Raw genomic sequence first — 13875 nt, forward strand, 5'->3', positions numbered from 1 at the left:
CAACTCCAGTGGTTGCCTATCAACCTCCGCTCCAAACAAAAACTCCTCACTCTAGGCTTCAAGGCCCTACATCACCTTGCCCCTTCCTACCTCTCCTCCTTTCTCTCTTTCTACCACCCACCCCGCATGCTCCGCTTGTCTGCCGCCCACCTCCTCACCGTCCCTCGGTCTCGCCTATCCCGCCGTCGACCCCTGGGTCACGTCCTCCCGCGGTCCTGGAACGCCCTCCCTCCTCACCTCCGCCAAACTGATTCTCTTTCCCTCTTCAAAACCCTACTTAAAACTCACCTCCTCCAAGAGGCCTTCCCAGACTGAGCTCCTCTTCTCCCTCTACTCCCTCTGCCACCCCCCCTTTACCTCTCCGCAGCTAAACCCTCTTTTTCCCCTTTTCCCTCTGCTCCTCCACCTCTCCCTCCCCATCCCCACAGCACTGTACTCGTCCACTCAACTGTATATATTTTCATTACCCTATTTATTTTGTTAATGAATTGTACATCGCCTTGATTCTATTTAGTTGCCATTGTTTTTACGAGATGTTCTTCCCCTTGACTCTATTTATTGCCATTGTTCTTGTCTGTCCATCTCCCCCGATTAGACTGTAAGCCCGTCAAACGGCAGGGACTGTCTCTATCTGTTGCCGACTTGTTCAACCCAAGCGCTTAGTACAGTGCTCTGCACATAGTAAGCACTCAATAAATACTATTGAATGAATGAATGCTTCTGTTCAGTGGCCACCATTGATTCCACCACCTTCACTCTGTCCTGGCCCTTCCTATCAACTTTAAACCACTCAATCAACTTGTCCCCTCCTACCTTACCTCACTACTCTCCTACTACAACCCAGCCCACATACTTCACTCCTCTCTGTAACTTAACTCATCTATGTCACTGCCGACCATTAGCCAATGTCTCACCCTAAGCCTTCCTTTCCTCCATCTCACTCCTTTCTGCATTGCCCTGACTTGCTTCCTTTATTCATCCCCCTTCCCAGCCCCACAGCACTTATTTACATATCTATTTTTATTTATTTATATCAATGCCTTTCTCTCCTTCTAGACTAAGCTCTTTGTGGACAAGCATTGTGTCCTTTTTGCTATACTGTATTCTCCCAAGTGCTTAGTATAGTGCTCTGCACACAAGCAAATAAAATTGACTGAGACCACTCAAGCTGGGGTCTGTTAGCCTTGATCATTAGATGGCTTGAACTCCACCAGAGACTCTTTCCCACTGAGCCCCAGGAGTACCAGAAGCTATGATGGGAGCCAGGTTGGCCACCACTGCTGCTCCTGGACATGGAGTGGCAGTGAAGACAATGGTCCTGACTTTTTAGTTTTATCCCAGTTTGAGCTGCTAAGGCTGCCTTGGTTATTCCTCCACTGCTACTATGTAGAAGCAGCACATTCTGATTGGTAGAATGAACTGGAATACCACCAACAGCCCTGTCATTGACACTTGGATAGTGGCAAAGGGTGAATATCTCTTCCCTTTCTCTCCCTAAGATTAGTTCCTCCTAACTTGTGGATTCCCCCTGCTCCTTTAATTGTATTTATAGGGTCATTTAAACTCTTCCTCCACTCTTCTTCCCCTTTTCTCTCTATCCCACATTACATCACCTACCAATTGTACCAACTCTGTTATACTGTATTCTCCGAAGCACTTAATATAGTGATTTGCACACAGTAAGAGCTCAATATGATAAACTGATCACCTCCTGGGGATTCCAGCTCCCCAATCCCATACAAGCACGGGCTTGGGAGTCAGAGGATGTGGGTTCTAATCCCAGCTCTGCCACTTGTCTGCTGTGTGACCTTGGGCAAGTCACAACTTCTGTGGGCCTCAGTTCCCTCATCTGTAAAATGGAGACGAAGACTGTGAGCCCCACATTGGGCAACCTAATTACCTTGTATCTATCCCAGTGCTTAGAACAGTGCTTGGCACATAGTAAGTGCTTAACATATAATACAAGGAGGAAATTCTTATTTGATACATAACCTTATATTCAGCTGCTTTCTAATTTAACATGTCTCCCCACCTAGCTTCTAGGGATTTTAAAACTATTAACTCGACTATTGTACTCTCCCAAGTGCTTGATACAGTGCTTGGGACACAGAAAGCACCATTGATTGATCAACAATGATGGGAATTTTAGAAGGCTCATAAGGGACCATAAAGTGTTCAGTTTCAGGCATATTAAGTTTAAGGGGACAGGGACACCCAGAGAGCTAGGAGAACTATGAAGGCAGAATAAATATCTTCACCACATCTGTTTGTGCCATTCCATTCATTGCTCCCAAAGAGATCGTGCTTGAACTATCCAACTATTCTTGGCTTTCCATATACGTCTGTGTTAGGTAGGAGTCACCTTGCTAAAATACCCAGAATGAGTTGCTTTTTTTTCCTTCACCATATAAGCCATTCAAGAAGCATCATAGTCTAGTAGAAAAAGAGCATGAGCCTGGCAGTTAGAGGACGTGGTTTCTAATCCCATCTCTGCCACTTACCTGCTGTGTGATCCTGGATAAATCACTTCTCTGGGCTTGAGTCTCCTCAGTCAGTGAAATGTATTAAGCACTTGTACAGAGTATTGTTCTAAGCACTCAGGAGAGTACAATACCATAGAATCCACAAAGTCCATCATCTTTAAAATGATATAACTCAGAGGCATGATTCTGGGCCACCCTTTACTGCTTTTTTTTCCCCAGTTTTATGGTATTTGTTAGGTGCTTCCTTTGTTTAAAGAATAGAGGTAGGTTCAAGTTGATTTAAGTTGGACAGTCCCTGTCCCACATGAGCTCACAGTCCAGGTATGAGGGCAAATAGTTTCAGTCCCCATTTTACAGTTCTTTCTCTGCAGTCCCCTGGCCTACCTTCAACAGGACATCTGGATGCTTTGAACATACAGAGCTCTCACCAAAGTAACTGCAACAGAGCACAGTATTACCCACTGTAAATCTCCTGGACATTTGCTATCATATGCCTAATCCCCAGATGTAGGCTAATACTATTGGAGCAGTGGTTGTGTTGGAGTATGACTGCAGGTAGACAGAGGAGGACACTGCCCTCACCCTGGACAGTGAGCTTGTTGTATCTATCAACTCTGTCAATATTGTACTCTCCCAAGTGCTTAGTACAGTTCTCTGGACCCAGTGAGCACTCAAAATACAATTGATTGCATTCTGTTTTCACACACAGCATATACCCTTCTGCCACAGCTGAGCAGCAGCAAAAAAATGGTGCGTATGCAGGTAAGTGTGTATGGCAGCACTATGAGGCATTTGAATGGTATTTGAGCACAAACTGTGTGCAGACCATTACATTAAGCACATCAAAACTCCTTATTCACCCAAGGCCTGGAACTCCCTCCGTCCTCATCTAGAAGTTATACATTTATAATATATATAATAATTATATACAATATTAATGTATATTTATATTAATATCTCCCCCTCTAGACTGAACCTCATTGTAGGAGGGGAGGTTGTCTACCAACTCATACTGTGCTCTGAATACAGTAAGCGCTCAATAAATACAATTATGATTATAACTGACAATCCATCACTCTCTGCTTTTAAAACTCCTAAAATCCCATCTCCTCCAAGAGGCCTTCCCAGACTAGCCCCTTTATTACCCCTTTCTGAAATACTTGGCTCTTAAGCATTTTAATAATGACCCCAGCCCCACAATACTTAGGAAACAATTCTTGTACTTTAAAATAAATTAGGTATAGGGGAAAATACTACTGTCTCCTCCTGTAAGCTTTCTGTGGACAGAAATAGCATTTCTCAAGTGTGTTACTCAACATCCATACGGATGTACCCGACGACTCCTCTGCCGCCCGCCTGCTATCCCTCCTCGACTCTGCCGACCTCCTCCTCCACCATACCGCGCCCACTCACCGACTCGGTCACACCCTCGATCTCGTCATCTCCTACCGCTGCACTATCTCCTCCCTCACTAACTCTGAAATCCCTCTCTATGACCATAACCTTCTCACCTGCCTCATCTCTCACACTCCCTCCCCCTGCAAATCTTTGCTACTGCCCCACAGAGACCTCTGCTCTCTCGATCCCATCCGTCTTTCCAATAGCATCTCTCCTCACCTTGCCGCCCTGTCCTCTCTTCCCACTCTCGACGAGCGGGTCTCCGCTCTCAACTCCACCCTCTCTACTCATCTCGACTCTCTCGCCCCCCTTTCCCTCCGCCGCTCTCGCTCCACTGACCCACAGCCCTGGATCACCTCCTCCGTCCGCCTCCTACACTCCTATGCTCAAGCTGCTGAGCGCTGCTGGCGAAGGTCCAAGCACCAAGCGGATCTCACACACTTCAAATTTATCCTTTCCTGCCTTAACTCTGCCCTCTCCTCCGCCAGGCAAAGCTTCTTCTCCTCCCTCATCGACACCCATGCCCGTCACCCCCGCCGATTGTTCCGGACCTTTAACTCTCTCCTTAGGCCCCCTGTTCCTCCCCCTCCCCCATCTCTCACCCCCAATGATCTGGCCACCTATTTCCTCACGAAAATCAACACGATCAGGTCTGAGCTCCCCAAAGTCACCCCTCCGCCTCTCCCCTCCCCCCACCAACCCCCTCCCCTACTTTCCCATCCTTCCCTGCAGTATCCTCAGAGGAGATCTCCTCCCTCCTCGCAAGTGCCACCCCCTCCACCTGCGCCTCGGACCCCATTCCCTCTCACCTTCTTAAAACCATCGCCCCTGCCCTCCTCCCTTCCTTAACTTCTATTTTTAACCACTCAATCTCCAAGGGCTCCTTCCCCTCTGCCTTCAAACATGCCCACGTCTCCCCCATCCTAAAAAAACCCGCTCTTGACCCCACTTCCCCCTCCAGTTATCATCCTATCTCCCTAATACCCTTCCTTTCCAAAATCCTAGAACGAGTCGTCTACAATCGATGCCTAGAATTCCTTAACTCCCATTCTCTCCTAGACCCCCTCCAATCTGGCTTCCGTCCCCTCCACTCTACCGAGACTGCTCTCTCTAAGGTCACCCATGACCTCCTTCTTGCCAAATCCAATGGCTCCTACTCCATTCTGATCCTCCTTGACCTCTCTGCTGCCTTGGACACTGTCGACCATCCCCTCCTCCTCCATACCTTATCTCACCTTGGCTTCACGGACTCTGTCCTCTCCTGGTTCTCCTCTTACCTCTCTGGCCGATCATTCTCGGTCTCCTACGCTGGAGCCTCCTCCCCCTCCCATCCTTTAACTGTTGGAGTTCCTCAAGGGTCAGTTCTTGGCCCTCTTCTGTTCTCCATTTACACTCACTCCCTCGGTGAACTCATCCGCTCTCACGGCTTTGACTACCATCTCTACGCAGATGACACGCAGATCTACATCTCCGCCCCTGTCCTCTCCCCCTCCCTTCAGGCTCGCATCTCCTCCTGCCTCCGGGACGTCTCCACCTGGATGTCGGCCCGCCACCTAAAACTCAACATGAGCAAGACTGAGCTCCTCATCTTCCCTCCCAAACCCGATCCGCTCCCAGACTTCTCTATCACCGTGGATGGCACGACCATCCTTCCCGTCCCGCAGGCCCGCAATCTCGGTGTCATCCTTGACTCGTCCCTCTCGTTCACCCCACACATCCTATCCGTTACCAAGACCTGCCGGTTTCACCTCTACAATATTGCCAAGATCCGCCCTTTCCTCTCCACCCAAATGGCTACCTTACTATTACGGGCTCTCGTTATATCCCGGCTAGACTACTGTGTCAGCCTTCTCTCTGACCTCCCTTCCTCCTCTCTCGCCCCGCTCCAGTCTATTCTTCACTCCGCTGCCCGGCTCATCTTCCTGCAGAAACGATCTGGGCATGTCACTCCCCTTCTTAAACAACTCCAGTGGTTGCCTATCGACCTCCGCTCCAAACAAAAACTCCTCACTCTAGGCTTCAAGGCTCTACATCACCTTGCCCCTTCCTACCTCTCCTCCCTTCTCTCTTTCTACCGCCCACCCCGCACGCTCCGCTCCTCTGCCGCCCACCTCCTCACCGTCCCTCGGTCTCGCCTATCCCGCCGTCGACCCCTGGGTCACGTCCTCCCGCGGTCCTGGAACGCCCTCCCTCCTCACCTCCGCCAAACTGATTCTCTTTCCCTCTTCAAAACCCTACTTAAAAATCACCTCCTCCAAGAGGCGTTCCCAGACTGAGCTCCTCTTCCCCCTCTACTCCCTCTGCCATCCCCCCTTTACCTCTCCGCAGCTAAAGCCTCATTTTCCCCTTTTCCCTCTGCTCCTCCACTTCTCCCTTCCAATCCCCACAGCACTGTACTTGTCCGCTCAACTGTATATATTTTCGTTACCCTATTTATTTTGTTAATGAATTGTACATCGCCTTGATTCTATTTAGTTGCCATTGTTTTTACGAGATGTTCTTCCCCTTGACGCTGTTTAGTGCCATTGTTCTTGTCTGTCCATCTCCCCCGATTAGACTGTAAGCCCGTCAAACGGCAGGGACTGTCTCTATCTGTGGCCGACTTGTTCATCCCAAGCGCTTAGTACAGTGCTCTGCACATAGTAAGCGCTCAATAAATACTATTGAATGAATGAATGAATGAACTTTTCCAAGAGCTTAGTACAGTGGTCTGCACACAGTAAGCACTCAATTACCATTCATTGACATTATCTTGACTCTCCTGGGAGCTTCTTGCTGTGTCCTCCTCTTGTTCTTCCTATACAGATCGGCAAAAGGAGTAGTACAAGTTCAATGCCCATTGCATGATAAGGGCCCTGGAGAGGGGAATGGGGTTGCTTCCCAGAGATGTGCTCTAGGTTGTGCAAATTCCCAAAAACATTTCCATGATGCCATTATATGCAGCCTGTGTACTACATGAAATGTAACATTTCTTCACTTGTATATCAGTCAATAAGTGTCCCACTATTCACCAAAGGTCAACGTAATCTAGGAAGTGGCCAAATGACCACCATCTGGGGAAGCACCTAGATTTTATCCAAGAAGTGTCATGGGGCCTGGTCCTCTGTTCCAGTGGCAAAATACATCAGCTTAAAGACTATTTAGAGGAATATTTAGTCTGTATTTCTCAATTAAAAGTTCTGTCAAATACACTGGAAAAATTGCCATTTCAATGAGGACAGAAATGTCACCATATCTCTTGTAATGATAGGATTCATCTGATGCACATTGCCACTATCATTTCAAGACCTGCACCTATCATTTTTCTGTATTTTCATTGTGGTTTGCTGCTATTCCTTTAGTGGCACTTTGTACATATAGTTTGAAAGAAATGAGCTTCAGGGTAGGTATGACTTTGCGTAAAGACAGTTTAAAGAGTGACAAAATGATTGAAGACCTACAGAACTTTAATATTGCAGATGCAAGAGGTTTGGAAAGTTTTAAGTTCTTATTAAAAGCATCAACCCTCAGTATCTAAGGTAGTTTTCTATTTCTCTCCTAGAGAAGTTTGTTGCATGTTTTTTTTCAGATTTATCTTTGATGATTAATCAAAGATTAAGAGTGCTACTGACAGTAAAAGTTTTTTTTAAAATGAGATGTGCTTCCTTAGTTTATGGATAATAAACTTTTGTTTACTTCTAAAATTTTCAAACAGAAAATTTGCTCTTGATATTGCTGAATGCATTTAATATAGCTTGGCAAAGCAACTACTTAGTAATTTTGTGATTAATTGCTAAGCAAACTACCAGTTGCATTAAAGTTACTTTAGTAGTTGTATGAAGGGAAATGCATTTATTGAAAATATTTTGTGCAATGGACAGAGACCTATTTTCATAAATAAGCATGGTAACCAATAGGGAAGCCTACCATTAAAGAAAAGTATCAGAAAAAATAGATTAATACTAATCCCCCCCCAAAAAAAACATGAGAAAAGTGAACAGATGGTACAATGCAACACAAGTGTCTTCATAATTTATAGATCAGCAATCAGTACAGAATCTTATAATAATGTTGGTATTTGTTAAGCGCTTACTATGTGCAGAGCACTGTTCTAAGTGCTGGGGTAGACACAGGGGAATCAGGTTGTCCCACGTGGGGCTCACAGTCTTCATCTCCATTTTACAGATGGGGTAACTGAGGCACAGAGAAGTTAAGTGACTTGCCCACAGTCACACAGCTGACAAGTGGCAGAGCTGGGATTTGAACCCATGACCTCTGACTCCCAAGTCTGTGCTCTTTCCACTGAGCCATGTTAAAGAGCTGTTACACTGCCTGCGATGGTCTGCTAGACCAATGGGAAAAGGAAAAAAAGTGAGAGGGAGACAAAATCAGAGAGACAGAGTGATGGGGCCTGGGGAATTTGAGAGAAGGCAGTCTGCCTAAGAAGAGGTATTTTAAGAAGAAAATGACATCTTCAAGCATTTGGGGGAACAGGGCAGGGACAGGGCATGGACTGTGGTGAGCCCACACCAAGCTGCCTTATTAGTGACTGCTTGTGATCCCGCCAACAATGAGATACTGGCAAAGGCACTAATGTGCTCTACTTAAGGAGAGATTGCCGGCCTGTGGGGGGGTCAGCACATGGAGGGAGTGGCCTTCTCTTCCTGCTCTACCCAGTAATGGCCTGAACCAATCAATGACTGCAAATGTAAAGCCACAGTTGCCATGCCTAAGGCAGATAAAAGGCAGTGATTTTGAAACTTAAAGAAGCAGGAAGGGATGGAGAGAAGGAAGGCGCACCCAGAAGGAAGTAGAGCAAAGCAGGGAAGGCAGGATGAAGTAGTAACACTTAGAGGAAAGCACTGAGGCAGAAGCAAGCTAAGCAGAGAGGGAAGGAACATTTGGGGGAAACAGCATACGGAGGAGGCTTGCAGCATCAGTGGTCCATGTCACCGAGATCTTCTCCCAACCTTCTGCCCTGGGACCAGCAGGGAATGGGTTCCCTTGGCAGCAGAGTAGTACTAGACCCTTGGTGGAGTGGGTGTGAGAGAGAAAGAGAGGCCGAGAGAGAGGCCGAGAGAGAGGCCGAGAGAGAGGCCGAGAGAGAGGCCGAGAGAGAGGCCGAGAGAGAGGCCGATTGTGTGTATGTGTGATCACCTTGCACATTTGTAAAACTAAGTAAAAAAACTTCCCACACTAACCTTGGTGGTTGGTGGTGTGACTTGTCTTTCTGTATCGCAGAAGCTACCCTGATCCAGTAAATTCCTGGTTGGTATGAGCTGGGGGCTCGTGACAAGGGCAACCTTGTCCATCATTCCCAAAGTGCCCTGAAGTTTCTCAGTAGTGTTGAGAAATCCAGGGGGAAAAAAAAAACCACAACTTGTCTTTTTCTGCTTAATTACCACTAAAAAAAAATCCCTGCTACATCAAGGTATTCAAAAGAAATAAGGAAAAAGTAGAATTTGCTCAGGACTTAACACAACTGTATAAATCTTCTGGATCTGTCCAACTGATTGATCATGTTTGCTAACAAGTAATTTTTTAGTTACTACTAGTAACTGTAGTATTTATTATGACCTTACTTTGGGCCAAGCACCTTGATAACTGCTGGGGTAGGTACAGGTTAATCAGATTGGGAAAAGATCATCTTTGACAAAATGCTCAAAGGCCAATGAACAGATATTAGGAAACCAAGGCAGAGAGAAGTTAAGTGATTTACCCAGAGTCAAACTGCAAGTAACTTCCAATGTTGGTATTAATAATAATAATAATAATAATAATGATGTTGGTATTTAAGCACTTATGTGCAGAGCACTGTTCTAAATGCTGGGGTAGATACAGAGTTATCAGGTTGTCCCACATTAAGGCTCACAGTCTTAATCCCCACTTCACAGATGAGGGAACCGAGGCCCAGAGAAGTTAAGTGACTTGCCCACAGTCACACAGCTGACAAGTGGCAGAGCCAGTATTCAAACCCATGACCTCTGGCTCCCAAGCCCAGGCTCTTTCCACTAAGCCACACTGCTTCTCCAACCTAAAACCCAACCTCTTCCTCCTAGGCCATGCTACTTCTCCAATTTTAAACTGGAATAATAAGAGTAAATTCTATACTGCATTAAAATGGATTAAAAAATAAAGAAGCACTTTAGTACTTCTCTGGTATCAAGCCTCCAGTGCAAGTGCTCACCTTTACTCTAAGATTATTGCTTCGGTAAAAGATAGAATTATAAATCCTAAATATTTAATAAATCCACATGTCCTTGACCTAACCTATTTCACCACTAAAGTAGATTAAGAAAAAAACCTCACTCACTAACTTTAGATAAATTGGAAGAGCAGAAGAACAAGTCTTCTAGGAATGTTAGAAGGCCCAAAGTAAGCAGGAACAGAGAGAAAGGTATTCAGTTCAACCTTTCTGTTTTAAAGGGTTAGCTCCTCCCCCAGAGATGGATTATAGCTTTCACCTGTTAGTGATGAAGGTAAATTCTTAACAGGTAGCCAGAGAAGCAGCGTGGTGCAGTGGAAAGAGCACGGGCTTTGGAGTCAGGGCTCATGAGTTTGAATCCCAGCTCTACCACTTGTCAGCTGTGTGACTGTGGGCAAGTCACTTAACTTCTCTGTGCCTCAGTTCCCTCATCTGTAAAATGGGGATTAAGACTGTGAGCCCCACGTGGGACAACCTGATTCCCTTGTGTCTAACCCAGCGCTTAGAACAGTGCTCGGCACATAGTAAGCGCTTAACAAATACCAACATTATTATTATTATTATTACATCTGGGAAATGTAGGCAATCAGCCCTTTGATCCCTAGGACATGTAGTTTCCTCTTTTCCTTTTCATCCAACCGTGGCAGCTTTCACCCAGACCCTGATTAAGAATAATAATGTTGGTATTTGTTAAGCACTTACTATGTGCAGAGCACTGTTCTAAGCGCTGGGGTAGATACAGTGTAATCAGGTTGTCCCACATTAGGCTCACGTTAATCCCCATTTTACAGATAAGGTAACTGAGGCACAGAGAAGTTAAGTGACTTGCCCACAGTCACAAAGCTGACAAGTGGCAGAGCAGGGATTCGAACCCATGACCTCTGACACCGAAGCCCGGGTTCTTTCCACTGAGTCAGAGGCTTTGAAGCCACAGGACTCTTCTCTAAAGACTGGCTGTGACCTAAATGTTTTAAAAAGATGACTGATAAGGAGAATAGGGGAGTCTGCAATCCTGGAAAGAATCTCTGAGGTATCAACAGCAGCAGATACTACTGTGCTCAATGACAAACAAATAAAAAATAACCCCCCAGCACCCCCCCCAAAAAAACCCAACAAATTGCAGATAAATTCAGTTGTCCACCACACCACTAGGGAGATTGAAGCTAGAATAATGGCAGAAGCATCAGAGCAGGGCATATACATAGATAAGGGTAGTTGTTCTAGGAAGTAGTGTGGCAACAGAGGACTTTTAGCGCCTGGCAATGCAGAAGTCTGTCCTGATCCTGGCAATCACCTGACTGTGAAGCCACTCTGCCCTGATAGCTATGCTCCAATAAAGGAATCCTCTCCAAAACAAGCTGCACTCACAAGCTATCCACTGTTTAGTGAAATGAGATTATGACCAGGCTGAGTAAAGCCATAATTTCTGGCTTCCGCCACATAACCCTAAAAGGGCAACTAGAAGATTTAAAAACTCTCTCCTGTTCTCTCCTTATCTGTGGGAGACACAGCCAACTTCAGAGGATATACAAGATCAGCAACTACCTCCTGATGCAGCATCAGAGAGGGCAGTGGTTCCATGTGGCAAGGGTGCAATATCACTCAGTCAGTGGTATTTATTGAAAGCTTATTATGTGCAAAACACTGTACTAGGCACTCAAAAGAGTACAATTCAACAGAATAAGTTAATCAGTTACTCGAAAAATATTTTGGGGACCCAAAGAGTCCAAATCATTGTATTAAGTGCTTCGCCTGGCCTTTAAATTAACAATAACAACAATACAGACAACATGAAATATACCCTTAAAACATTAATATTTTAGAACTTTTCCAAATATAGCAGGTTTTGATAAGAATATTCTTTGTCCCTTGTATTTTTTTCCAACCATTTTTTAAAAATGGTATTTGTTAAGCACTTATTATGTGCCGGGCACTGTACTGATCACTGGGTAGATACAAGATAATCAGGTTAGTCACAGTCCATGTTCCACATGGAGCTCACAGTCTTAATTTCCATTTTACAGATGAAGTATCTGAGTCCCAGAGAAGTGAAGTGACTTGCCCAAGCTCAAACAGTAGACAAGTGGCAGAGCAGAATTAAAACCCAAGTCCTTTGGACTTTACCCACTAGGCCTTCCCGTTGTCCCCCACCACAGAGTGGTCTTGGTGTTCCTCCTGGAGACATATGCAGTGCTGTGCTCATAAAAACATGCTCTTGTCACATCCATTACTGATGGGGCAGTCAGCAACTCTGCTAGCATGGAGCCTCCAGTTGAGGTGCCTTTGTTTTGTGTGTGTGTGAGCTTGGTTGGGGGTAGGTCCACTTTTGAAACAATTCAAGATGGAATAGGTAATCTGGTACTTTTCCCAAGGCAGTGTACCATTCCCAATGGTTCTGCTTTCTAACCATCCCTTTGTTCATTCATTCATTCACATGTATTTATTGAGCGCTTATTGTACAAAGCATTATACCAAGCACTTGGGAGGGTACAATATAACAATAAACAGACACATTCACTGCCCACAATGAGTTTACAGTCTAGAGAGAGTTTACAGTCTAGAAGGAGCTTATCATCTACTACTTCTAATAAGCCCATTCAGTATTTTTTATCTCCATATCATTTCATTTCTTCCCCTTACCACATTCCTTGATTTACCAGCTAATCAATCTTCTTAGCACCTTCATGAGATTTTTGTATTATGTATTAATTTAAACAAAATAAAGTTACAACATAGATGCTTCCTCCTAGACACCTGGCCATAAAGTAGCTCAGGTGAAAGCTTTTAAAGGAAAGTCAGTAACTACTGTTTCCTAAGCCTTTGTTTTAAACCAATATAACTTACTGCTTCTGTGCTCAGAGAGATCATTTTTGCTGCTTGACTTAAAACTCGACTCCATTCAGTGAAATTCGAATTAAAGTAGCAGCAATATGACTTTTACATTTGGTGCTGAGTCTTCCTTTGAATGCTGTCACTTCTCGCTTGAAGAAGTCAGTAATTTCCATTGACTGCAGTTAACCTACAATGGAGGGCAGAAACAATCAACTTCAAAGCAAGACAAAGAACAACTATTGGAACATCTGTTGGAGGAGTAGTTCTTAATGCAAAACACTAGTTTTCACAAGTTTCTATAACAACGGAAGCCATGTTAATCTACCCAGCATCAAACGTTGTCAGAATTGATGCTTTTAGTCATTTTAATCTTTGTCACACATCTGATTCAATTAAGTGCAATCAGGCAGTTTCAAAATACTAAATTCATAAAAATGCCACTGGCAGTTGAAAAACTGAAAGAAATTACTGAAAGACTGAAAGAAAACAAAGAATCTTGGATGAAATCTAAGCAATAGAAATAGAACAATAGAAAGCAATCAGTTTGGGAAGAAATAAACCAATGCATGGCCTCATGGATGTTAGTTTCTTAATGAGAAAACCGGATCTTGTCAACTTAACATTTCATTAGAATATTTGTTTCAAGTGAGTGTGTGTGTGTGTGTGTGTGTGTGTGTGTGAGAGAGAGAGGGAGAGAGAGAGAGAGAGAGCGAGAGTATCTTGCTGAATTATGGGAAAGTTTCCAACCCATACTATTATTTAGGACCTAATTATGAAAACATATCATATCAACTTGTCATTATCGAACACAGAATACCTGAATGGATGTCTATGGACTTGGATCCGTATACCCTAGGCATTTTGATGTTCACCCCACTCCCACCCCAGAGAGTACCATTCAACAGGGTTGGCAGACACATTCAGTTGGCAGACACATTCACTGCCCACAGTGAGTTTACATTTCCTTATATTCTGCTG

The 13875-nt window shown here is 44.8% G+C and overlaps 1 long non-coding RNA gene across 2 annotated transcripts in view; it reads right to left on the reverse strand.

Annotated features, from left to right (window-relative positions):
* The window catches only part of LOC114814750, a 62357-nt gene that overhangs the window by 23925 nt on the left and 24557 nt on the right, over positions 1–13875 (reverse strand). For both annotated transcript variants that reach the window (XR_003762501.2, XR_003762502.2), the window contains exon 3: positions 12910–13084. This is a non-coding gene — a long non-coding RNA (uncharacterized LOC114814750). The remainder of the gene's footprint in view (positions 1–12909; positions 13085–13875) is intronic.

Source organism: Ornithorhynchus anatinus, chromosome 10 (assembly GCF_004115215.2).
Source record: "Ornithorhynchus anatinus isolate Pmale09 chromosome 10, mOrnAna1.pri.v4, whole genome shotgun sequence".
Classification (NCBI taxonomy): Eukaryota; Metazoa; Chordata; class Mammalia; order Monotremata; family Ornithorhynchidae; genus Ornithorhynchus; species Ornithorhynchus anatinus.